The sequence below is a fragment of the Lutra lutra genome, chromosome 4, assembly GCF_902655055.1.
Source record: "Lutra lutra chromosome 4, mLutLut1.2, whole genome shotgun sequence".
NCBI classification, from domain to species: Eukaryota; Metazoa; Chordata; class Mammalia; order Carnivora; family Mustelidae; genus Lutra; species Lutra lutra.
In genome coordinates, this window is record NC_062281.1 from 8,505,671 (window position 1) to 8,532,947 (window position 27,277).

A 27,277-nucleotide genomic window follows, 5' to 3' on the forward strand; every position below is an offset into this window, starting at 1 on the left:
ATCAATATGGCTGATAAATATAATTTTAGCTTGTTAAACACCTGTCCCAGCCACAGCACTTCCAAGCACTACCACAGCAAAGACTCCCTAGCATGTGTAATTAGTATTATTACATATATTTTGCCAATAATAAGCTTGAAACTCAGAGAAATTAAGTAATGATTAATGCTATGCACCAAGAAGCTGACATAGCCAGTGTATTAGCCAGTGTTTTCTAGAAAAAAAGAACCAATAGGAGACATACACACACACACACACACACACACATACATACATACATACATACATAGAGAGAGAGATATTTTAAGGGATTATGAGGTATGGAGACTGAGAAATCCCTGAGTTTGCAAGCTGCAAGCCCAGGAAAGCCCGTGATGTAGTTCCAGTCTGAGTCCAAAGGCCTGAGAACCAAGAGCACTGATGTTCAAGGGCAGGAGTAGGTAGATGTCACAACTTAAGATGAAAGCAAATCTACCCTTTCTCCACCTTTTGTTCTCTTCATGCCCTGGCGGATTAGATGTCTTCCACCCACACTGGTGAGGGCAATCGTCCATGCTCATGCTACCAAGGCAAATACTAATCTCTTCCAGAAACACACCCGCAAATACACCCAGAAATAGTGTTTTGCCAGCTGTCTGTCTGGGTGTCTCTTATCCCAGTCAAGCTGACACATTAAAATAAACCGTTGCAATCAGACTGAACCCACATCTCTGTCTCCAAAACCTTTTTGCCTTGTGCACTCCACTCTGCTCAATGCAGGGAGGAACTTCCTTGGAGCTACTCGATGTAAGAACTTAAGAACGGCCTGCTGCCCAAACAGGGAGACCATCCCGACAGTGATCAAGCAGAGACTGGACCATCCACAGGTCTTTCTTGCTGTTTCCAGGATTTCTGTACTCTGTTGAGGAGTTTCTAAGACCTTTGGAGAGCCAGAAATTCTGTAAGTCTTTGACCCATCCATCTGGGTGGCTGCCCAAGGAGGTTAGGAGATGAAGTGGGGAAAAAATTAATTTAATATGGTGAAGAGCCAGGAAACAGCACAGCTGTTGCCAGAAGACTTACTGCAGTCAGAAGACAAGACCATCTCATTCAAAATCGCCCACGTCTACTTGATCCTTATTAAAGTGGAATGTAAAATCATAATGTGGAAGTCATTGCTATTCATAAAGGATCTTATCAAAGTGATTTCGAGGCAGGTTCACTGGCCCTCTTAGATGCAGGAACCACGGCACTCTCGGGAAGAGCAGGAAGGTTCAGGGGAACTTACTGGGGCTAACAGAGATGAGCATGTCAGAAGATGTGGGCATGACTCACAGACGGACTCCTTTCTTACTACTTAACCCCAGTCATTCCACCCTAAAGACCAGAGCTTTGGGAAATGGCACAATGTTTATGGTGACCAAAAAGAAATTGGCCCCAACCACCCTATGGCACCAACCACAAACCAACCAGCCTATGGCACCAGCCCAGGCTGAGCTTTCCCAGCAGACATGACCAGGATTCCATCTAAAATCTTAATTGGGATCTAAATCACCTGCTGGGCCAGGTGCTCTGGCCAAATCTCTAGCCCCTTGCTGGGTGACTTGTCTCCTGCCACAGTTCCCCTTGTGTTGTCCCCACATTATAACACACATGCTTATCCTTGTCTGGCCCTCTGCATCCTTATGAATAAGTATATCCTCCCATGTGGCAGCCCTTCAGGATTTTATTTTATTTTATTTTATTTTTTTAAAGATTTTATTTATTTATTTGACAGATAGAGATCACAAGTAGGCAGAGGCAGGCAGAGAGAGAGAGAGGAGGAAGCAGGCTCCCTGCTGAGCAGAAAGCCCAATGCGGGGCTCAATCCCAGGACCCTGGGATCATGACCCGAGCTGAAGGCAGAGGCTTCAGCCCACTGAGCCACCCAGGCACCCCAAGCCCTTCAAGATTTTAACGAGCTTGGCTGAATACGTCACGAGGTTGTCTATAAGCCTGTAGGACGGCCTCTTTGGGATGGGCTCCTGATGTCAGCAAAGCTCTAGGACCCACCTTGGTTCTCCAGCTCAGGTCAAAACTGGACCCAGGTCTGGGTCACCGATGGGGCATGAGGGGGTTTACAATTCCTCACCGAACTCCCTCCCATCTCAACCCCCAGACCTTCTCTCGTGGGATAGAGCATAAAGAGGCAGCCTACCCTTCAGGCTGAGATGAGAATGAGGGCATCAAGCTTTTGAATTCAGGTAGGTCAAGCACAGAAGAAATTCAGCTCTGTTGCAGAAGCTCCCAAAGTCCTATAATCCAAGCAACCGGAAAATCCCTCTTGTTTTCAGAGGAAATGTGCTGATAAGGACTTGGTAAGGAGGAGAAAACAGACTGCTCTGGCCTATCTTTGCCTCTGAGATAGACAGAATCATCAGCTACCCTCCCAGCTACCTCCCTACCCTACCCTCCCAGCTAACTTCGAGCCCCAGCATATGGGTCACCTCAGCCCCAGACACTGAAATAACTTGGGATATAACAACCCATCCCTGCTCTGCCCACATGGTCCCAACTCCTAACACACACGCACGCACACACACACACACACACACACGCACAAACTGTAACCTTATCATTCTACCCACCCTAGGGATATAATTTGACAATAAAAAGGAACAAAGTAATAACACATACTACACCATGAATAAGCCTCAAAGACACCACGTAGGGGCGCCTGGCTGCCTCAGTTGGGGGAGCTTGCAATATTTGAGCACAGCGTCATGAATTTGGGTCCCATGTTGGGCATAGAGATTACTTAAAAACAAAAACCTTTTTTTTCTTTTTTAATCCCACTTTATTTTTTTTGAGGTTTTATATCAATATTTGGTTTATTGAAAAACATTTTTAAGCATTTTTAAAAATTTTATTCTATTTTTTCAGTGTTCCAAGATTCATTGTTTATGCACCACACCCAGGGCTCCACGCAATACGTGCCCTCCTGAATACCCACCACCAGGCTCACCCAACCTCCCACCCCATCCCCTCCAAAACCCTCAGTTTGTTTCTCAGAATCCACAGTCTCTCATGGTTCATCTCCCTCTCTGATTTCCCACAACTCTCTTCTCCTTTCCTTCTCCTAATGTCCTCCGTGTTATTCCTTATGCTCCACAAGTAAGTGAAACCATACCCAACTTTTGTATCAACACGGACGGGACTGGAGGAGACTATGCTGAGTGAAATAAGTCAAGCAGAGAGAGTCAATTATCACATGGTTTACTTACTGGTGGAGCATAAGGAATAACATGGAAGACATTAAAAATAAAATCTTAAAAATAAAATCTTAATAAAAACCCCATCAGGCTAATGAAGGGAGGCAAACACAAAAGACTACATATTGTCTGATTCCATTCATTGGAAATGTCCAGAGAAAGGACATCTCCAGACACACTGAGTGTTACCCAGGCTGGAGATAGCGTGGGGAGTGACTGCTCACAGCCATGCAGTTTCTCTTTGAGATGATGAGAATGTTCTCCACCGTGGTTGCATAATACTACAAAAATAAAAAACAAAAAATAAAAAACAAAAAAACTCTGAACGACGTGCTTAAATCAGAAGAACTTTATGGTATACAAATGACACCTACAGAAACCTATTTTTTAAAATGGAATGGACCTTAAACCTGTTCACTCATGAAGTCTCTTCAGGAGTGGTCGTGTGAATTTACCTGGTATGTTTCTCCCTGAGGAAGAACATGGAGGAGGAACCAGGTCTTGAGGCTTTGCCCCAACCCTTCGTGATGTGGCCGCTCCCCCATGCCGGGACCCTTGGCTCATGGCATGGGGGAGCGGTCCCCCCACCCAGGGTTCTGCCTCTCCTGGTGACCCAGCTGAGCTTCAGGGGATCCAGGAATCCCAGAGGCTGTATGTGATTACTGGATGTGTGTGCTTTTTCTCTCACGTAGATGACAAATGGATTTTACTTTTCCTCTGATAAGGAAATATTTATAGAGGAAAATGGTGGGGGCCTGGACCCAGCGTCTGATCTGAGTGTTGGTGAGCTCCTTGCTTCTCAAGTTTGAATGAACAGGTCCCAGAAGCCCACTGTGGCACTGTGCGCTGGGTCCTTGTAGGCCCTGCCCTGCCCTCTTGCTTTGTTGTGGCTGCTTCCTGACCTTCCTCCCCTGTCTCTCTGAGCCAGAGAGTGAGGACTGACCCTGCAGGTCTCAGCTGCAAGTGGCAGGTCTCAATCCATCTGGCTGGGCGGAGGGTTTCAAGAAGGAGAGGACAGACTCAGCATGTGTGTGTTCACGTGCTACAATCTGGATTGTTTTTAATGACATCTTAATCCCACGGCTGAAGCGGCATTTACACAAGGAAAAAGCTAGGTACGGAAAAGATCATTAAAAACCTGAGATAGATCAGAGCTCTTAGAAAAACATAAAAGACATATAAGCCTGCTCTGATGGGGCTGGGGCAAGCTCTTCCCATCCCTAAGGTTATAACCATACTGATCCCAGGGCTGCCATAAGAAAATGCCACAGACTGTGTGGTTTAAATAACAGAGATTTCTTTCCCACAGCTCTGGAGGCTGGAAGTCCAAGACTAAGGGGACAGCAACGTTGGTTTCTCCTGAGGCCCCTCTCCCTGGCTTGTGGATGGCCATTTCTCTGCTTTCTCTGCATGTGGATGTCTGGTGGCACTCTGAAGACCCTGAAGACCTTTATTTTCCCTCCATGCCTCTCTTTAAAGACCCTCATACCAAATAGAGTTCCATTGTGAGGTCCTGCAGGTTAGGGTTTCAACATATGAATTTGGCACAGGGGTGGGCAGGGTTCAGCCCATAATACATGGTTATAATACATCAGGACCCTCTGTTGTGCTGAATAAGGGACAGGCGAGGCTGGGGAGGGAGAGACTGATATGGGACCACGTAACCAGGCTCACAGAAATCCCAGATATGGAGAAATGTCACAGACAAGATATTAGCCAGACAAAAGGGAACATAACAAATCGACCTTGTTCATTCTAAAGATAGATGAGATATTTTCATAATATTTACAAATGCACCTGTTTGTCTTAAATGTTATAGACAAGATATTTACCAAGTTTCCTGGTCAGTTTCCTATAAAAGACTAATCATAAACGTCCTCAATGGCAGCCCGTTCAGGACCCCTCTCATGCTAGAGAGCTCTCCTCTCTGTTCTCACCTTCGCATTAAAAACTTTCACTTTACTTCACCCTCTTGTCCACGAGATCCATTCTTCAGCTCTGTGACACAGGAACCCTGCAACAGAGTCAGAAACCCTATGTCACCTGACTTGTATTACTCTTATCCTCATGAAACTCACAAGGTCAGCAACATCATAGGCAAGTAAACGGGTAGAGTCACTAAGTTAAAAGGCAAACATTTATTGGGAATCTCTTACCTCCTAGGCACTGAGAGTCTAAATAAGCAAAGACATAGCTCCTACCTTCCAACAACGTGGTCTGTTGGGGGAGTGTTCTGTTTTCCTAATTTCTTTAGACTTTTGTGGGCAAGGAGAGTCCTACGGCCAATGTCTGAACAACCTGATCTTACGAGTCCAAACACATTTAAAATCAGCCCTCCCTCACCCCCTGTAGCTCTCTGGAATGAGGTGAAAGTCTACATACACATGATGTAAATTAGTCCTAACCTCAATGGTACAAAGTAGGGCACAGGGTTGGAATATCCCATCATTTGCCTAGTCTTGCTGCTACCACCAATTTCGAGACCCAGATCCATCCATCTTTAACGCTATCCTGCTTCCTCTTACATCCTGCTATGTTTTCTATTTAGTACGTATTTCCCTAATCAATCTATTGGCCTCAATTTGCAGGAAGAGAAAACCCAGGTGATAAATACCAGTTGCTGGGAGATATTATGAAAGTTAAACACATAGCTGGAAACAACTGGAACACGATGTATAAGACAATGAGCTAAGTGTCTGTCCCTTCAGTCAGTCATGAATTTGTTTATTTAGAGCATGTCCTAAGCTCTTACTCTGCGCCAAGCCCTGGGCGGGATACTGGCATAGAGCAAGAAGTAAAGCCTGGATTCTGACTCCCCAAATTTCCCCTTTCCTACCATTACAGCTTTTGATAATAAACCCTCTTGGCAGTTTTCTGTCCAAATTAATCTGTTCTCCTACCAAAAGCCACTTAATAGCATACTCTGATTTCTATTTTTAGGAAAACAACAGTGTTCATTTGTTGGTTGGTTATTAACTGTCCCCCTCTCACCCTCCTGGTCTATCTATAATCATTCTCTTCTCCACTGTGTTAACCTGACAACTACTTCGCCCTTCTCCCATTAACTTCTTACTGTAGGAAGCTCTGGTATGTGCCCACTGAGTAGGATGGCAGCTCTAGACTGCTGGGCACTATGGTAACCAGTGCTGGAAAAAAGGAAGAAAGGAAAAGGGGATCCCCTCTTCATGCTTCGCCCCTTCCTTTGTGCATCGCATCTTTGTGTTTTATTAGCCTCCAACACAACAGTTTTGAGTGGAGGGGTCTTGCGTCTCATCGTCCTTGACAAGGGAAAGCATCACCAATTAGAGAAGTTCAAGTGGAAAGGTTGCCGATGCCATTTGCTTTGCCCCAGAGTGGCCATGAAGCCACTCCTGTCCGTTGCCATCACAAAAAAAAGCACGAGTTATCATTTTTCAAATATGGAATTCAGGACTCTTGCCATCTTTGGACTCCCACCAGGATCAGTTGTAAAGGGAAAGGCAGGGTTCTCAGTTTTCTTGCCAGCTCCATTCCAGATAATGCCAGAATTTTACTGACTTTAGGAGACACAGCAGCCCTGCAGGCCCGTATCTTCAGGAAATGGTGCCCAGTGACTCTCATAGGTTGTAAATGGAAGCTTTAACCATTCTTTATCTGCCTTTCAATGATTTATTGAACTTAATGATTTGCATGTCATTTCTTATGCTGGACCATAAATTTTGGAATCAGAATCTAATCTTTATTCCTACTATATTCCTAGGACCCAGTCTAGGGCCTGGTATACTATAAAGGCTTAATAAAAGTTTGTTAAATGAATAAATCAAAAAGCAAATAGATGATTCACAGACACTTAGCTCATCCTCCTCTGCACAGTTTCCAACTGCTTCCAACTACATGTTATAGTTCATATCTATCAGCTCCATTTTTCTCTCTGCCTGCAAATTTAGACTTATGTCCAACAAATCAATTATAAAAATATGTACTAAATGGGAAAACACAACAAGATGCAAAAAAAGGAGAAGGAGGAGGAGGAAGAAGAAGAGGAGGAGGAGGAAGAGGAGGGGGATGAGGAGGAGAGGAGGAGGAGGACGAAGGAGAATGGATTTGAAGATAGACATATCTGGGTCTGAAACTTGGTAGCACTACCAATTTCCTTAAAGCGAACAATTTGCTCTTCCTACTATATATATATATATATATATATATATATATATATAGAGAGAGAGAGAGAGAGAGAGAGAGAGAGAGAGAGAAGGGAGCAGGTATCCAGCACCTCGACTCTGGGATCTCTCCCCCACCAAGAGGGCTGGTGCCTGTGGCAGGAGGAGCTGTTCTGGCCATAAACGTTTAAATAAAAATTAGGGTGTCCGGGGGACTGCTCTTATTATCAATACCTATGAAACAGAGGGAGAGAAAGCAGGATTTAGCGAAGGGAGAAGATGTATCCCAGCAAAGGCTTCAGATGACCCCATACAGCAGCTAGGGGATGGGGAGAAGAGGATGCAGTTCCTGAGGGCGGCTGGTGTTCCCTTGCAGAGTCAAGGCCTCCATATCCTCTTTAGACGAGAGGGGGAATGCTAGTCCTTAATAAGTGTGAGGGGCCCAGAGCTCCAACAGAATCTGGAGTGTCAAGGTCGGGGGCATGGATCCACCCCGATGTTTCCCAGCTGGAGTCAGAGGACCTTGGCATAGCAAACCTGCCTATGTGGGGTAGTTGATCTTTGGAGTTCAAGCATTCTGATAATTAAGTTCTCTGCTTTCTCTACCCTCTTGACGCAGGATTACAGCTAACCAGGAGGTCCTTGTCTTGCACACTTAGGCCTTACTTGCCCATTAATCACTCTCATATTTTATTTCCATCTCCCTGAGTACCAACTGCACTAAACAAGAGCCACTTCATTCCACCGCCCTGATATTTACTCTTTTGGAAAGCATCTGGTATGTTACACCAGCTAAAGCATCCCCTTTCCCGGCTGCCACTGACTGGCCCGCCTACAGCCGGGGAAGAAGAACCAATGTTCTATGCCTCACCAACTCCCAGGAATGGGGTCTTCACCCCCGCATAAGCAGGGGTGTATACGGTTCTGGAGTCTCATCTTCGTGACTTCCTTCTTAGGCAATCCTTAGAACCAACTGCCATGGGATGGGTTCTCCAGAAAGCAGATTCACAGCAAAATTTGAATGCATGAAGTTTTTTTGTTTTTTAAAGATTTTATTTATTTATTTGACAGAGAAAGAGAGATCACAAGTAGACAGAGAGGCAGGCAGAGAGAGAGGGGGAAGCAGGCTCCCCCATGAGCAGAGAGCCCGACTCGGGGTTCGATCCCATGATATCATGACCTGAGCCGAAGGCAGAGGTTTAACCTACTGAGCCACCCAGGTGCCCCTGAATGAAGGAAGTTTATTCAAGAGTGATCTTTTCCCAGGCTAGAAACAAAGGACACATGATTGCGAAGAAGAAGTTCAGCTGTGATTCAAGACAGAACATGCCTAAGCAGCCAACTAGGACCACTGGAGCCTGGAGGGACCTTCAGAGATGTCCCTGCTGGGGGAAGAGGACCCCTTCCCCATAAATGTGGTTTGACCTCAGGTGCAGCAATGTCAGAAGGGGGTGATAGCAGCTCAAATGATAGGTTTTCACAGAGCCCTCTTGAGTAAGGAAAGGGTTATGGTACAGACAGAGGTAGGGAGCCCCTGACTAGACTCTGAAACTCTTCCTGGCAGGCAGAAGCACGAAGCCAGGGTGAACAAGAGAGAAGGGAATAGACCAGAACACCCTAAGCCCCAGATGTTAGGAAGCATTTTTCTTTGGTGGCTATAATCTAATCACAGAAAACGACCAAACTTTAAAGAAGTAAGTCATTTGGCGCCTGGGTGGCTCAGTCCTTAAACATCTGCCTTCAGCTCAGGTCATGATCTTGGGGTCTTGGGATCAAGCCCCACATCGGGCTCGCTAGTTCATGGGAAGCCTGCTTCTCCCTCTCCCACTCCCGCTTGTGTTCCCTCTCTTGCTGTCTCTCTCTCTCTGTCAAATAAATAAATAAGATCTTTTTTTTTTTAAAGAAATAAGTCATTAAGGGTGTTATCAATAGTCCTTGCTCAGACCAAGACAGTATAAGAATCTCAAGGCCACAAGCTCCCCGGCCAAGTTTTTGATAAAAGACCAGCTTGAAAAAACCTTCAGTGGCAACTCATCCATGACCCTTCTCACTCCAGAGAGATTTTTTTCTTTCCTTTGTGCTCTCACCTTCACTTAGCAAACTTTCACTTCATGTCACCTTTTGTGTCCGTGCAATGCATTCTTCCACTCTGTGAGACAAGAACCCTGCAATCCTGTCACAGTCCCATGTGGGCAGCTAACTGATGTGTCTTGGGGTTGCTTTGCTTTCCACATCCCTCCAGTGGCGATCGGGATTGAAGGTACGAGGGTGGACAGCTTCCTCCTCCAAACCCTTCAGCTCTTACTATAAACCTGCAAGTGGCCGAAAGTGGGAGCCGAGACAGGACAATCAGGAAGTCCTGGGACAACCAGAATCTGCCCCCTAGACCACAGATTAGGGGAAGCCTGCCTACAGAGGCAGACATAGTTAAAAGGGACAAGCAGAGAAGAGTAAAAATAAGACCTAGAAGCCTGAAGTCCTCTTGATTTCCACTTCCAAACCTTCTCTGGAAATCAGCCAAATCCCCAACCTTGGGCTCTGTAAGATTGTATCTTTGTAACAGATCAGTTTCACTTTGTTTCTATTCCACTCACCAAAACAGGGAAAAGACCTTAACAGCATGGCAAGTGAAAAATAAACGTTCCTTCTAATTAGGAGAGTGCCTTTTGCAAGTAGCACTGGTTTTCTTCTTCTTGTTGCCTCTCGACCTGGTTCTTCCTGCAACAATAATCTCTTTGCTAGATGTTTGTGTCTTTGATGGGGAATCCTTTTCATGATTTTGGATATCCAAACAAACTATGTTCTCTATCTTCCTTTCTCCATGTTTATTCAGCCTCTCCCTGCAGGAGTAGACCATGTGGTAGAGTGACAAGCCCACAGAATTCGGTATAAGCAGAAGTGGGCTTGGATCCCTGCACCAGAACTTACAAGCAATTTGACCTTGGCCACATCACTCAACATAACAGAAACATAGCAATCACAGCTATATAACCGTGATAATTGCATCTCTCTTGTGAGTTGGTAGGAGAGAAAGAGTCCATATTTGCGAGGTGCCATCAGGAGCTCAGAGGAGGGTTATTACCAACATTATTGTAATTATCCCTATTTGAATAGCTTAGGCGATCTCGTGCCCCCTTGGATTAGTCAGAGCCCTTTCTGCTGCAAGGAACAGACCTGCCTTTTCCCCCCTTAAAATATCCTCAGTAGGGCGGGTAATCAGGATCTACTGGTGATACAAGACTCAGGGATAGCGAGCTCCAGGGTCTTGCACAGGTCATCAGGACTCAGTTCTCTCCTTTCTCAGCTGGAATTCCTCTCTGACAGCTTCTTCTCGGGCATCCGCCCCTGAGCAATCCCAGAAGAGAAAACAGACACTTTTCTTCCATCAGTTCCACGAAATACCTTTGGCCAACTTCAAACCAATCTCTCTGACCAGGCTGACTGACTTTGGACTGGGGTGTTAAGGGATGGGATAATCCCCTTGGAGTCATCGACAAGGCAAAAAGGAAAGGGGAGGATTCTAGAAAAATCAAAGCACTCTACCAGAAGAGAGAAGGAGGTGCAGAAAGAACAAGTGAAGCTCCACCTCTTGCAGAGGCTCTGTTGCTTCTTTTTCCCTGTACTGTCTCCTGCTCTGAGTGGTTGGAGAGCAACCCTTCTTTATCCCTTGGCTTGCACGGTAGAGGGGGTGACTCACTCACCCATGCTTACCACAGTCCCTTTGGAAACCCTAGTCCTGGGCAGAAATCGGACCAGCAGCCGGGCCCCAGGACTCTCTTCAGTGACCCTGTGGAACGAAGGATTCCTCTCTGTAGCTGCAAAACTGGCATTTTCACCCATGTGGCCTTGCCAAGACAGATGAGGGATGATGGCACAGCAAGTATCAGAGATCTCGATACATGGAGCGTGTCAGTTTGGTCTAGACTGTCTAACTCCTTGGCCATGGTTTGGTCAACTACACTGGAGATCCCAAGCATTTCTGGAAACAGCAGTCCCCAGTGTATTCCTCAGAAGAGACAGAAAGCAGAGCTCTCTCTTACATGGAAGATTAGAGTCCAAAGGCATTTTGGAAATCATCAAGTCCAATGTTGAAATAAGGAAACAGAAGTTTAAAATAGTTAAGGGACTTTCCAAAAGCCAAATAGCCAGCAAACTTTAGAGAAACAGGAAAGCTCAGTTTCACACACGCCTCTGCTGCTAACTGACAAGGATCCTACCTCTCCAGTGACCACCCACGCCCATGCGTGTGTATGCGTACACACACACACACATAGACACACACACACTCTACCCAGGCTAGATTTCTTTCTGTCCTTTGCAAATGCTGTGTTTTCCTTCCTCTGGTCATTTTGCTTATTTTCCCTGTGGCCTGAGTCACAATTTCATTTCTTTACCCCCTCAACTCACTGATTTTCTGAGATCTCCCCTGAGAAGACACCTCCTCCAAGGAGTTCCCCTCCCCCTGCGGACTGGTTCGGGCGCTCCTCGAGTACACTGCTCCAGCACCCTGAAGTGGTGTGAAGGTCTCTGCTAGTCTTCAAGTGGCTGGGATTCCAAAGCAAGCACGTGACATTGGAGCCCATAGCAAACATCCCCACTCTGGACTTCGATTTGCACAACGGAAAAGAGCATTTGAAACCTGCGGGAAGGACTGCTAAAAACAAGGCTCACCAGCACTGTATTTACTGAGCGCTTTGTTTCAGGGGTTACAGGAACGTGTACCCTAGTTGTCTCATTTAAACTTCAAAACTGCCCTGGAAGCAGGTAGTAGAGATGAGGACATTGAGGCTCAAAGGAGTCAAGAGACTCGCCCAAAGACAAACAGCGAACTCAGGGGAGACTTAGGGTTCCAAATGCAGATCCATGCTTTCAAACGCAGACCCCTTCTCCCTGCAGTGGCTTAGTGGAGTAACACGGAGAGAAACATTTGAACTGATAGAGGAGCGGCTATTATGAAGACACGTATTTATACATATATGTTCGTGTATCTGTCTCTTGGTTAAAGTAGGTGACTCAGTAGGAAGTAACGTAACTAGACTCATGAATCTCAGAAACACTATTTCCCAGCCTGGACCTGCATGGATGGGGTGTTTTTTAAAAAGTTACCTTCAATGAATGAAATGGAAGCTAAGGGGAAGGGAACAGCCAGGAGAGAAGAGGGGAGAGAGGGGATCATCCCCACTAAGGCTCTTAGGACTACCTACCATTCCATGGGTGAGCTGGGGTTGAGACTTACCATATCTTATACCGTGTAATCCTCAGATGACCTGACCAAGTTCATGGCAGAAAACTTTCATATTGGAGAATTTGTGTAGCTAGTGGGGACCTCCTTGCATTCAATGGCCCCAAATATCTTTCAGTATGATTCAACATGTGCACCTGCTGAGGCCATTGCTGGATACAATGCTAGTTTACAAAGATGCTATTTACCTGTAAGTCATTTTCAGACTTGGTTCAGAATGAGCTAAAGAAAAAGCAGGCTATGAGGCCAGGCTCCCAAGAGGAGATGATGGAAATACCCCAAGCTGAAATGCTTGGCCCTGCCTTAGCCATCGTGCGGCCTGGGTGGATAGTGTGGCCAGGGGCTGGCCACTGAGGGACGGCACAGGCTGAGAGGGGTTCCACAGCCCTAACGACGAGGTGCTGCGCCCAGCCTGTCTTCTGTTTCCCAAGCCAAGGCACTCGTGAGTACTGCTGAGATTTCTGTGTCTCTATGCATGGGTCACACTCGCTGTCCTGCAACCTGAGTCGGACATAGGGATTTGGAAAGCAAGCCGGTTAGCCACTTACTCAGATGCATTTTAGGTTAGGTTTTAGGACCACAAAGGCAATCCCAGCCAGGAACCACGCCAAAAAGCGACTCTTCTGAAGTGTCTTCAGTCTCCAGACAGAACTTAAGCTCTTTATCAGTCTCCACGATCTCCCGGCAAATGGCAGGGCTCCCAGAGAGTTGGGAGTGTTTTTTGAAGAATTTAAAACCAACCTCAAGAAAGAATTTGAACCCCACTGAGCACCATTCAGAGGGATGTCCTGGGGCTCCAAAGCGGTGCTTGGCAAGGAGTAGCTACTGGCCACATGTGGCCAGTGAGAGCTCGAAATAGCTCCAATATGAGTGAGAAACTGCATTTTTAAGTTCCATTCATTTTAAATAATTTAAATTTAAACTTAAAAACTAAAACAGAGTAACATATTTTTCCATTAGTACGTCATTGTTGGAAAACATTTGAGGATGTTTGGAGCCACTGGGTATACGTGTCTGTTTTTTCAGCTGCAAATTTTATGAGATCGCATCTCATGAACATGAACTTGAATATCAATGAAGCATTTTGAGTAGAGACCGAACATCTGACCTGAGATATACTCCCAGAGTATGGTGCACACTGGAGACTGCAGACTTAATAGGAAAGAAAGGATATAGACTGTCTCATGAGAAGTATTCATACTGACTGTATGTTGAAATGATACGATTTGGAGGTACTTTGGGTTAAGTAAAATATGTAATTGAACTGCACCTGGTTCTTAATTTTTTAAATCTAGCTGCCAGGAAAGACCACACATGTCACTCACAGTGTCTTCCTATGGGGCATCACTGTTCTAGAGGGCGTGTTGTGACAAGGCTGATCATCTTTGGAGCAACAGTGGCTTTACTTGAATAAACTTTGAGCATCCAAGAAGAAGCGAGCTGTGCAGGGGAGCTCTGGGCTGGCAGACATCATTGCCACCAGCATCAGCAGCAGTGGTCTTCTCGAGCCCCGGGCACATGGCCGACGCTGTGGTCTCTACTTTTCTGTAATGCTTCTGTTCTGCCCTTCTCAGCACAGCTCTTCTTTGCTTTCCGTCAGTGCTCACTGCATTGGGAGCAACCGTGTGGTTGTGACTGTGTGTGTATATGTGGCCAGACTGCAAGTCAACAAGGCAGAGAGTGATTCTAATTCACCCTGTTGCCTGGCTCTTAATAAGGGGTGGGAAAGCCAGGGCCAATGGGCCTTAGGACTTGCTTTTGTGTCTTTGGACAACCTGCACTGGGCTCTTTCTACCCTCCCGGGCCTGACCCTCTGCTTCTGGATGCCAGAAGTCCAAGAACAGTGTTCCAGAAACCACTGCTGCTTAAAACATGATCAGCCTTATCAGGACACGCCCTTTAGAACAGGTGCCTGATTCTGGTGCCCTTCCAAACTGTGGTTTCAGTGATGGGGTGAATCCAAGTATAGAAGAAGACCGAAAAGCTAGAATGTTGGATTCTAGTAACCATCCTGACTCAGATCTTGATGCCGTAATTCTTACCCCTTTTCCCCACACAACCCGTGGAGGTTTCTCTGCTCCCTTGCACCTGCACCAGAGCCAAGGCCTGGGAGTACTGAACCAGAATAAGACAGTGCACGTTAAATCTGCTCCTGCCCCCCTCACAGTCCTATCTCTCCATGCCTCAGAGCCCGATACCTCACACCCATTAGGGTGGCCATCATCAAAAAAAGTAATAACAAAATAACAGGTGTTGGCAAGGATGCAGAGCCATGGGAGAGAACCCTTGTGCCCTATGGGTGGGAATGGAAAATGGCGCAGCTGCTGTAGAAAACAATATGATGCCCCTCAAAACGTTAAATACATAATTACCATATGATCCAGAATTTCCATTTCTGGGTCTATGTACAAAAGAACTGAAGGCAAGGACAAACAGATATTTGCACGCCTATGTTAGTAGCAGCATTATTCACAATAGCCCAAAGGTGGAAACAACCATGTGCACATGGACAGATGAATGGATAAACAACATGTGAAGTAGACACACAATGGCACATTATTCAGCCTTTAGAAAAAAAAGAAAGTCTGGCACAGGCTAGGACATGGCTGAACCTTGAGGACGTTACGCTGAGTGAGTATACCAGCCACAAAAAGACAAATACTGTAGGGTTCCATTTATATGAGGTACTTAGAGGAATCAACTTCATAGAAACAGAAAATACCATGGTGGTTGCCAGGGGCTGTGGGGAGAGAGGCATGGGGAGTTGTTGTTTGATGGGAAGAGGGTTTCAGTTTTGCAAGATGAAAAGGGTTCTAAAGGTGGATGAGGAGGATGTTTGCCCAACAGTGTAAACGTACTGATTACCACTCAACGGGACACTTAAAAATGGTTATGGTGGTTGCATTTTATGATAAATATATTTTGCCACAATTTAAAAAAAATTAAAATAACAATTCAGACATTTCTCTGTTATGGCACATCTTCGCCCCTCCTCCCATTCCCCTGTCCAGACACGACACCCGACCGAATTCATCCTCCTTCTTCTGGCCACCTCTGTTCCCTTTTCCAATCCCTTAGGCTGCCCCACTCAGCCTGCCACAACCTCTTAATCAACAAAAGAAGTCCCTGTTTAGTTTGCCTTCTGTGTATCTCTCAACCTTGGCTTACATATTCCTAGGGACAAGGAGCTCGCCACCTCCCACATAGCTCTTCTCCTGCCAGAAGAGTTTTGCCGGTTAAAATATTGTTCCTGAGACAGAATTGTCATCTGTCTCCCAGAATGCTTTTCTCCCCCCAGCAGGCTTGTATCAGTGCACTGAGATTGCACAGAACAAATCCAATTACCCCTTCACATGCAGTCCCTTCTGGTGCAGTTCTAATTACCTCCCCTGAGTTTTATTTGCCTTAAGCTAAAGTACCCCAGATAGAGCTACACTGTACTGTATCACAAGCTCCAGTAGGTGCTGGGGATGGAGAAGTTAATGTGACTTGGTCCCTTTTCTTAAAGAGTTTACAATAGGGAAGTAGGAACAGACACTAAAAGAGGCTCTTTCAATAACTTAAGGGAAATGCCTTACAGACACCAACTCGAAGTTTGGGAAGAAAAGAGATGCTCAGAGCACTCTGGGAGCTCAGAGAAGCAGCAATAACTCAGTCTAGAAGGACAAGGAAGACTTCTTGAAGCAAGGAAAACCTTGGATACTGAGCCATCCCAGCTGGTGGTATAGTTTGTGCCCTGTATAGCTCCAGCCTTTGTTGATGGCTTCCTGGGATGTGTGCAGTACACATCCTGGTCTACCTCACACAGTATCCCTACTGAGATGGTTCATCAAAGGGAAACAAAGCAGAAAGAAGGGGACAGTGATTGGGAAAGGGCACAGTGCATTCAGGGAACTGTACATCACCCTGTAAGCCCAGGGGACAGATTTGAGGGTGATACTAGCCATATACTAGGATAGAGAGGGGAGGCAGAGCCGAAAATCTCCAAAAAGGAAACTGGCAGTGGATCTCATGCAGGCTTATGAGAGCCAATTGCATACTTCTCTTTCCCAGCTTCTTGTTAAATGACATCACATTGGGAGCTTGAAGTCCGCCATGGCTGGGAGTATTTACACCACGGAAATTGGCAAATACTATAACGTTAGGCTTCTTCTTCTCCCTGGGAAGCCAGTGGTTAAACATTTACCAGCACACTGCTGGCTATCACTAACTCTTCAAAAGACCTGGCCCCAAATCTTGCAGGGCTGGAGACAGACCTCTGGACTCCATCCATTTCAGCCCAGCCTAGACTTTATGTCTCCAGCTGGACCTTGTTTGTCTCTAACCACACTTCCCTATCCAGGGAGGCCCTGGATCTCTGTGGTTCTCATACATCAGCCTGAGGAACTCCAGATGGCCCCCGGCACTGTTTAGTTAGGGAACCAGGACTATTCATCATGCACTGAGGGATGATTTCTGGTCATTGGAACCCATTCCTTCCACACGTTTAACTGTCTATGGGCAGAGGTCAGAGCTCTTTGCTGGGTAATTGGTCACAGACCTTCTCGGTAATAACCACACATGCTTCACTCTTTCTGTGCACTGGATACTATACTAAATATATATTCTAACTCATCTAATTCTCACAAGACATGAAGTAGACTCCCTGCATCACAGAAAGAATATGTTTCTTCACCAAGGACCACAGCCGACAAGAGGAAATGCCAGTTATTTTCTTTGCTGTGCAGAAGCTTTTTAATTTGATATAATTGCACTTATCTATTTTTATTTTTGTTGCCTGCACTCATGGTGTCATATCCAAAAAAATTGCTGGCAAGGCTAATATTCAGAAGATTTTTTTCCTGTGTTTTCTTCCATGAGGATTATGGTTTTAAGTCTCACATTTAAGTGTTTAAGCCATTCTGAGTTGAGCTGTGTGTGTGGTGCAAGATAGGGGTACAAGTTCATTTTCCATGGATATCGGGTTTCCTCAACACCATTGGTTGAAGACTGTGCTTCCCCCATTGTGTGTTCTTGGCTCCTTCAGCAGAGATCAGTTGACTGTATATTCATGGGTTTATTTCTGGGCTTTCCATTCTGTTCTATTGGTCTGTGTGTTTTCAATACCAGTCCCAGGCTGTTTTAACCCCTGTAGCTTGGCAACATATTTTGAAATCAAGATGTGTGATGCCTCTAGCTTTGTTCTTATGCATGACCACTTTGTCTATTTGAAGTCTTCTGTGGTTCCATATACATTTTAGAATTTTTTTCTGTTTCTGTTAAAAAAAAAATCATTGGGCTTTTTTTTTCTTTTAAGATGTTATTTATTTATTTGTCAGAGAGAGAGAAAGAGCACAAGCAAGGGGAGCAGCCTGAAGAGGGAGAAGCAGGCTTCCCGCTAAGGAAGAAGTCTGATGTGGTACTTGATCCCAGGACCCTAGGATCGTGACCTAAGCCAAAGCCAGATGCTTAACCAACTGAGCCACCCAGGCTTCCCAATCATTGGGCTTTCAATAGGGATTATATTGAATCTATAAATCATTTTGGGTAGTATGGACATTTTAACAACAGTAATTCTTCCAATCCATGGACGTGGGATGGCTTTCCATTTATCATGTCTGATTTAATTTCTTTCATCAATGTTTTAATGGTTTCAGATAGGCAAATTCTTCTCCCTGTTTAAGTTTATTCCTAAGCATTTTATTCTTTCTGATATTATTGTAATGGGATTTTTTTTCTCTTTTTTTTGCAGTTAGTTTGTTATAAGTGTATAGAAATACAATTTGATTTCTGTTTGTTCATTCTTTTGTGGAATATTTTGAGTTTTCTATACATAAGATCATGCTACCTATGAACAGAAGCAATTTTACTTCTTCCTTTCCAATTTGGATGTCTTTTATTTCTTTTTCTTGACTGATCACTCAATCTGGAATTTCAGTACTATGTTGGATAGAAGTGGCGAGAGTAGCCACGCTTTTCTTGTTCTTGATCAACAGAGTGGAAAGGCAACCTACGGAATGGGAGAAAAATATTTGCAAGCCATATATCTGATGAGGGATTACTATTCAGAGCATGTAAGAACCTCATATAATTTAATCACAAAAAAAATTTTAAAAAATTAAAAATGGGCAAAGCACTTGAATGGACATTTCTCCAAAGGAGACATGCAGATGGCTACCAGATATAGGAAAAGATGCTCAGAATCATTAATCACCAGGGAAATGCACAGCAAATCCTCAATGAGATACCACCTCGCACCTGTTACGATAGCTAATAACAAGAAAGAAAGAAAAAAGAAAAAGAGAGAGAGAGAGAGAAAATAAAAGATAACAATAGTTGGCAAGCATGTGTGGAAATTAAAACCTTTACACACTGTTGGTGGGAATACAGAATGGGGCCGCCACCATGGAAAAAGGTATGGAGGTTCCTCAAAAAATTCAAGCTAGAACTACCCTATGGCCTGGTAGTCTCACTTCTGGGTATTTATCCAAAAGAATTAAAATCAGGATCTTATAGAGATATTGGCACTTCTGGGTTCATTGCAACATTATTCACAATAGTCAAGATACAGAAACAACACAGATGTCCATCAACAGGTGAATGGATGAAGAAAACTTGGCATATATTACAAAAGAATAATATTCACCCTTGAAAAGGGGGGAATCCTACCATTTGTAACAACATGGATGAATCTAGAGGACATGATGCTAAGTGAAATAAGCCAGCCACTGAAGGACAAATATTGTATGATTCCACTCATATGAGATATCTAAAATAGTCACAGTCATACAATCCGAGACTAGAATAGCGGCTGCCAGAAAATGGGGAAAGAGACAAGGGGAATCATGGCTCAATGGGTATAAAATTTCAGTTATGCAAGATAAGTCAGTTCAGGAGATCTGCTGTTCAACTTAATACCTATAGTTAACAGTAAAACACTGGACATTTTTAAATGTTAGGAAGATAGGGGCATCTGGGTAGCTCCCTCTATTAAGCACCTTTCTTTTGATCTCAGCTCAGGTCTTGATCTTAGGGTTGTGAGTTCAAGCCCCACACTGGAGTCTGTGCTAGGTGGAGCCTGTTCAAAAAAAAAAAAAGTGTTAGGAGGATAGATACCATGTTAGGCATTCTTCTTTCAAAACACACACACACACAACACAGAGGAATTTTTGAAGGCAATGGATATTTTAGTACCTTGATTATAGTGAATGGTATCACAGGTGTAAGCAGATGTCCAAACTCATTAAAACGTATACATTAAATATGTACAATTTTCATAGCTCGATTATACCTCAATGAAACTAAAAATGAGAGGAAATGCTGGGATTGGCTGCCCTTAGAACCAGTGCCCTCTTTTCCTCTACTAAACTACCTGAAGCGGGAGGTCATGTGTATGGACTGGGTACCTACCACATGCCAGGACCTTTCTGTAGTCCATCTTAGTCCATCTTCATATAATCATCAAGGAGTAGAGTATGTTGGGTACTGTTGGCCGTGGTCCAGCAGTCATTGCTTTTTTATAGTAACAACACCCTGAATTGCTTTTGGGCAAATCACTCTACCATCCCTCTTGATCCACGTCATTTGGTGTGGCTGACCTCACTCCCACTGCTGAAGCACGTGTGATCCGGCAGATGCCAATTCTTAAAGCCTTTCCCACCAGCCCCAGGGCTTCAGTCCAGGATGGGCACAAGACCTAACTAAAGGAAAGATAGCAGATCTTTTTTGTACCAGACTTGAATCTAGGAACGGCAGACTGGAGCTGTGGGCCAAATTTTGTGCTGTGGAAACTAAGACTCAGAAATGACATGTAAAAATAAAACTTTGCCATTCTGAGAACTGTATTGTAGGAAGGAAGGAGGGAAAAGCATTGTTCCTTAATGTACTGCAATCCCTGGCTTTATGTTACTAATCAGTGAAATCTAAGACAGCCCCTTGAATAATCACCTTCAGATTAGTAGAGGAGAAGAGGTTTTCATGGTGCTCGATGAAAAAGGAAAGACCTAGAGATGCTGTAAAGAAAATGTAAAGGAACAATGTTCAGAAAAGACTATTTAAGAGGTATGCTGCTTACATACCCTTGAAGGAGGTCATCATATTTCCCCACTAAAAAATGGAGGATCTACAAAGGTATCACACAATTCGTCTGGGGGCAGAAAGCATGACGATCTGGAGAGGGGTCACAGTGCTTGCCTCGAAAAGTAAAACGTAATGATTGCTTTGTAGTAGTAATGTAGTAATGTAGTAATGATTGCTTAGAATATGGGACGAGCCTCCTTTTTTGATGGAGTCTGAATGGCTCACCTACCCACATGCTGCTTGTGAGAACAGAGCCAGCCTGGAGGAGAGCAGAGCTAACGAATGGCAGAAAAATGGGGTCTTAACACCTGACTTTGTGCCCTTGGACCAAAGCACGCAAGTATCTCAGTTGCGTGAACCAATATCTCCCCTTTTCCCAAACTGATCTCAAATTGGGTGTTCTGTCCCTTGTGGGTGATGGGAGTGCTGACTTATCACGTTGGTATTAACGTCTTTGGGTTGGAAGAAGGAAGGAAGGAAGGAAGGAAGGAAGGAAGGAAGGAAGGAAGGAAAGAAGGCAGGCAGGCAGGCTCTGAGAGGCTCCATGAGTTGGCCAGGAGCACACACAGCATTCTTGGCGTGGCTGGGATCAGTCTCTGGTTCACCTGAGTCCATAGCAACCCGCATTCAGATCTCCCTGTGGCCTCAGAGAGGGCCATCTCTGCACTGCTACTGGAGACATGAAACTCGGGATCCCTCCCTCCATGTAAAGCCCCTTCCTTCTACTTCTACCAGCCACGCTACTCAAGATGTTGGCGTGATTCGTTCATTCATCCATTCTTACCAAAGATATAATATCTTGATATGGAGGAGGAATTGTGATGGGGTTTGTGAAAGATACAGAAGCAAATAATACGCAGCCTCTTTGAACTATTAGATAAGCTCGTCCAAGGGCACATGCACAGTTTTCTCCCTTCTCTGGGACCAACCCCAGACCCAAACACAATCTGACCTTCTCACACCTGGCAGCGCTGCACCCACCAGGCCTTTCACATGAGCATCCTTTTCCCTTCCTAACAACATGTGCTCAGCTCCCTTTCCTGGCTGCCCCGCCCCCCAACCTGCCAGTGTGCACCTCTGTCTCCAAGGACACCCTCCGCTGTGTTCTGTGTCCATGACTGTTTCCCACTAGAATGATCGATTGGCGAGCAGGGATGACAGCTTGGCCTCCTGTGTCAAGCAGAACAGCAATCCACCAATTAAATATTCCTTCCAAAAACTTTAAAGTTAAACAGGAAACTTCTCCTTATCGTTAAACCAAGCCCAGTCTGCATTTTAGTGTTTACTTTAGAAGTGATGAATGCAACATGGCTCTAAAACAATGTTCCAGAATTCTCACTTTCTGCTAATTCAGCCTGGCTTTTCCAGGACTGACCACCACGAGGCTGGTGAGCTTCCAGTGGAAGTTTCTTGGGACATACAACTTGCTCTCTCTTCACCGATAATTCTTATTGTCTGTCTCAGACCATGCTGTTTGCAGCTCTGGGCTGACAGTCTTCTCTGTGGACTGGTGACCCTTCACGGACTTGCTTTCTCCACCTGTCTGCAATGCCTCTTCTCCAACTGCCCCTGGTGTACCAGGACAGCAGGCCCCTCACTGGGACCAAATCCATCCTTCTAGGGAGCAGGTTGGTTGCTTTCATAGTTTAATTGCTTCATTTGTCATCCATCATTATTTTTTTTAAGAATTTCTTTCTTTATTTGAAACAGAGCACAAGAGCAAGAGAACACACAGAGGCAGAGGGAGAACTCTCTGCTGAGCAGAAAGCCCAACATAGGGCTTGATCCCAGGACCCTGAGATCACGACCTGAGCTAAAAGCAAACCGATCAGCCACCCAGGTGCCCTGCCATCATTCTTTTAAATTCAGAAAACCAATTCTATTTTAAAACAAGAAGAAAGGGAATTTGGTTTGGAAAATACACAGTTGATGTAGTTGTCATGGGCTTATACATCGAAGAATAGGGTTTGAAACCAAGCATGCCTGACCTCAATCCCTGATCCTTAACCATCACTCAATAGGCAGATCTTTCCACCATGGCTATTCCATGATCTTTCCACCATGGCCATTCCATGATTTCACTGTAGACGAGAGCACGCATCTCCCTGAGGGTTCATTGATCCTCTGGACTCAGTACTACAGTGTGAAAAAAAAAAAATCCTAATTACGACATCACTTCCTTGATGCTTCTTTATCTCTGCAGACCCAGTGAGCCTCACAGAACCTGTCACATGGCAGGAGGTTCACGAGGGTAACAATCATTTGGAAGGAAAGGCGCCGGCACAGACCAGCCTCCTTCTATATGTCAGGCACTGTGCTAACACCGTCAGGCATTCGGTTTCATTTCATCCTTTCTGAGAACTGGGAGGTCAACACTAACGGTCTCTAACATGGAAGGTGAGTGACGCTCGGGGACGGACCTGCTCAAGGGAACACAGCCAGTGTCCTCTGAAGTCCAACTCCAAACAAAACTCATCAGGCAATGCACTGAAAATGAAGGTGTAAAAGAGCAAAACTTTAAAAACCCAGATGAGAACTAGATAAAAACCAGTGGAAGGGGAAAGCATCCACATTAAAACAGCCACCAAGTCTCCAGGAAACAAACAAAGTCACATGCCTCAGCTGATCAAGAAAAGCATCCTTCAGGCTCTGTTTGTGAGGCTTGATAGGGCTGACCCCTTCTGTGGCTCGGAAGTGAGCTCACAACCCTGTCTATCAGAGACGCCATCCCTCCAGCCTGGGTTTGCACACAGGGCATAAGACCCAAGGAAGACCCACCACATCAGCCATAGGAATGCTACGGGAGGAGACGACGGCCATTTACTGGCACAGAAGCTTGAGGCTGCTGGGGGCCTTCTCTGTCCCGTGCAGAAGACACTATGTGACACTGAGTCAGGGCCGATGGAGGAACAGAGACAAATGGCCAGTGACAGCCAGACCGGCTCCCAGGAGAGAGGTGTGCCTGAAGCCAGACCCACCCCACAAAATTCCCAGTCTTCTGAGGCCATTATTCCACTTATCCCCTGAGGCAGACAGAGTTGGCTTTCTGTCATTTGCAACCAACATCATGGCTAATAAACCAGTTTAAAATATGCCTTCATCCCTGACCTTGTGAGGCTTGGCTCTGTAGTGAAAGCAAAATATGGTCCACGCATTCCCTCCCCTTGAAGAACTTTCTATTCTATTGGAGAAAGAAGAAAAATATGAATGGATCAATGAGGAGGGGGTGGTAAGGGAGAGAGAGGGGAGAGAGAGAGGTGAGAGATTGAGATTAAAAGCTGAGAAGTCATCCATGTACCAGCACTGAAGTCCAGAGCCAAGCTGGCCCTTCCAAACTCTTATGGTGCTCTGTGCCCTGTGCTCTATTGTTGACTGATCTACAGGAGTCCTACCGGTTAGACCATAAGCCCCAAGCAGGCAGGTGATCTGTTGCCACACTCTTGAGCACTTGGCATAGACCTGAGATGTGAGGGTGGGTGTCCACTCCCTACCCTATTATTTCTTCCGTATCTTTAAACCCCATCTACAAAAACCTCAATTCCTTCAAAGTCTGCCATCAGCGACCATCATCTTCTGGTGCTCGACTGTCATCACACATGCCCACTTTCTTCCCTACCTGCCCCCAGGGACTGTGGCCTGTTGCTGGAATTTCTTGCTTGCAAACAATCTGAACCTCCTTGCCTCCATCCCACCATTTTGACCCGAGCAAGCTCCAGACCTCATCAACTGATTGTTTCCTGTATGCATGGGCCCGCACCTGAGCAGCCGAATATTGCTTAGGGAAACACATCACCTTGCTGACTCTCTGTTATTCTGTTTAATCATTAATAATTTTAGGTCCTGGATCACTGTCTTCCTTTTCTTCAATGTTATCATTATTCGTGAAGATGTGAATATCCTTGTGTATGATCCACTAATAACCTTGACTTCACCTCCAACAATCAGTTCCTCTCTCCTCCCCCACTTCTGCGGTCTTTCTCTGTGGTCTTCTCTACCCAGTCCTATGGTCATACTATTGACCTTGTCTTACCCACAGCTGCACCCACCTGACATCCATTCCAAGGTGCCTTGCACGTTCCCTACCACATACTAGTCCCAGGAGTATATCCATTGAAACAATTATTGAAGAATTCATTAACCTGACCAGTTTATCATTTTACATTTTAAAATGCTACCTGGCGAGAGACCGTGGTTCATTACTGGAACCACTTGCTGGAAAACACCCTTAGCTCGTTTGCCACCACCTCCCCACCTCCCCATCATTCTTACTCAGTTAAGGCCCAAAGCTCATTAACTCACTTCGTCACCCATCAGCGGCCTACACCAGAGAAGCTGAATATTGCTGAAGGAAAACACGTCACCTCACTGACCTATCTTACTTTAAATTCAGGGCAACCTATTTCAAACCAACCTGCAAACCATGTTTGCTTTTCTACCACTCTTCCTACTTTCCAAAGTGACAAGGCCACATTTTCCCTCTTATTGAACCCCTCTTCCATCTCCTGTCTCCATGGCATTCTCAGATTATGACTTCATATGATACATCAAAATATATATTTTATTCACGGAGAATAGGGAAAGAATTGTAGGAGGTCTCATTCATCTTGCCTTTACCCATACCAAACACTTGCCCACATGCTCTCTCTATCAATCTTGTCATGAAAAAAAAAAAAGTGTCTCTGGTCCTTACAGATGAGCCTTCCACTTGTCTTCTAGACCTCATTCAACCTCATCCACTCAAGGACTTTGTTTCTGCAATTACATCCTCCATTTTCTGTCTTCCTCAATTACACCCCCCCTCTTGGATCATTCCCATGGACATACCAAGTGTTCTAGCATGTCCCATAATTTAAAACAATATAAAACAAAAATTTTCCTTAGCTCTCCTGTCCACCACTCCATCCTATTCATCTTGCCCCCCTTTTCTTCTGCTTCCATTGGGGAGGATTGAGAGCCCTAGGGTCCTTCCTTCTTCATTAAACCCTCTCTTATCTGGATGTATAGCTCTAAGTGTCATCTAATTACTCATGATACTTGAGACCCTGTTTGCAGCACTCACCGCTACCAAATTCCACAGCCACTTATACTCAAACATCTACCGAACGTCCTGACATGATCTCAGTAGGGATGTCAAGGGTCATGTGGTCACAGTGGAATGACAGATTCTCCTCCAAGTCTGCTCTCTTTCCCAGGATTCCTCTTCATGGCAGCATGTGGTATGGGGTCTTCCAGCTGAATTTATAATGTTAGAAATTGTCTTTGAGATTTACTTGTACCCTGATGCCACACTCAATGGCCAACAAGTCCAGTAGGCCTCACCCCAAAACCCGTCCCAAATCTGTGCATGTGCTCACCTTCACCCTCATGGCTCCAGTCAAGTCACTATGATCTCTCTCCCAATGGACCCGGGTGGCCTCCTTCTGTTTTTCTTGCTTGTGTTCTAGCCCTTTCCACTCTTCCTCTCCCAGCAGAGTAATCATCTGCCTGGCCACTGCCTGTTTCAAGTCCAGCGACTTCTCATCATCTGCAGAGAAATCCCAGCTCCTCATGCAGGTTGACAAAATGTCTGCCTACTCTGGCGTATGCCTACATCTCTAGACTTGCCATCCTGCCCATCATCTCCCCTCAGCTTCCCAGACCCTCACTGGCCTCCTGTCAGTCTCCCTCTGTCAGGCCTTCAGCCAGCTGCTCCCTCAGCTTAAAAGTCTGTCATCAGCCCTGACCCCCTCTCTTATCCACATCATCCACTTAAATGTCAACTCCACATGGAGACCTTCACCGGCCCATGACCTGTCACTCTCACATGGTCCTTTCTTTCATTTCATTTCATTTCTTTCATTTACATTTCATTACAAATATTCTGGAATATTCTGGAACACACACTGCATGGGCATCCAAGTGATACCAGAGGCCATGTACAGGAAAAAGAAGGAAGGTTCTTCCTCTGTCTTTCTCCAGCCATCTTAGTTGTCACTGAGGGCAACTGTGGGTCCCACTTTCTGATAGAGTCTTTCCCGGTGTGCTTTATGCAATACGCACCCATTCTTTTGAGCTCTCCCATCATTAAACAGTAACACCCTACATGCACTCTCCTACCAGTCACTTCCTTCACTTGACAAAATATCTTAGATGTCCTTTCCTCTATTTATCAAACTAGCTAGCTAGCACCCCATCATCTGTTTATGGATTGCTCTCCTCTTTTAAATGGCTGCGATGTCCTGAACTGCAGGGACACGCCATGTCCTATCTATCAGCCCCTGCGATGGGCATTCCAGCTGTTTCCACTCTCCTGCTAGTTCAGTGATGCCATGAATATGCTCGTACGTTGATCAGTGGCTTTGCATCTTTGCTAATATGACTGTGACTGTGGGATAAATCACCTAGGAGCCAAAGGGCTGGATCTAAGTGAGACTGCATTTTACATTTTGAGAGCTGTTTGCTGCCCAGCTGACTTCCATGGATGCTGTCTTGGTTTCTGTCTCTACCAGCCTCTGCAGACACATTTCCAGGAGACATTGTTGGTGACTATCTCCTGCCATGGAAGAAACCAGTTCATGGCTGCAAGATTAGTATCTGATAAGGTCCCAATAAGTAGGATTGGGATAAAC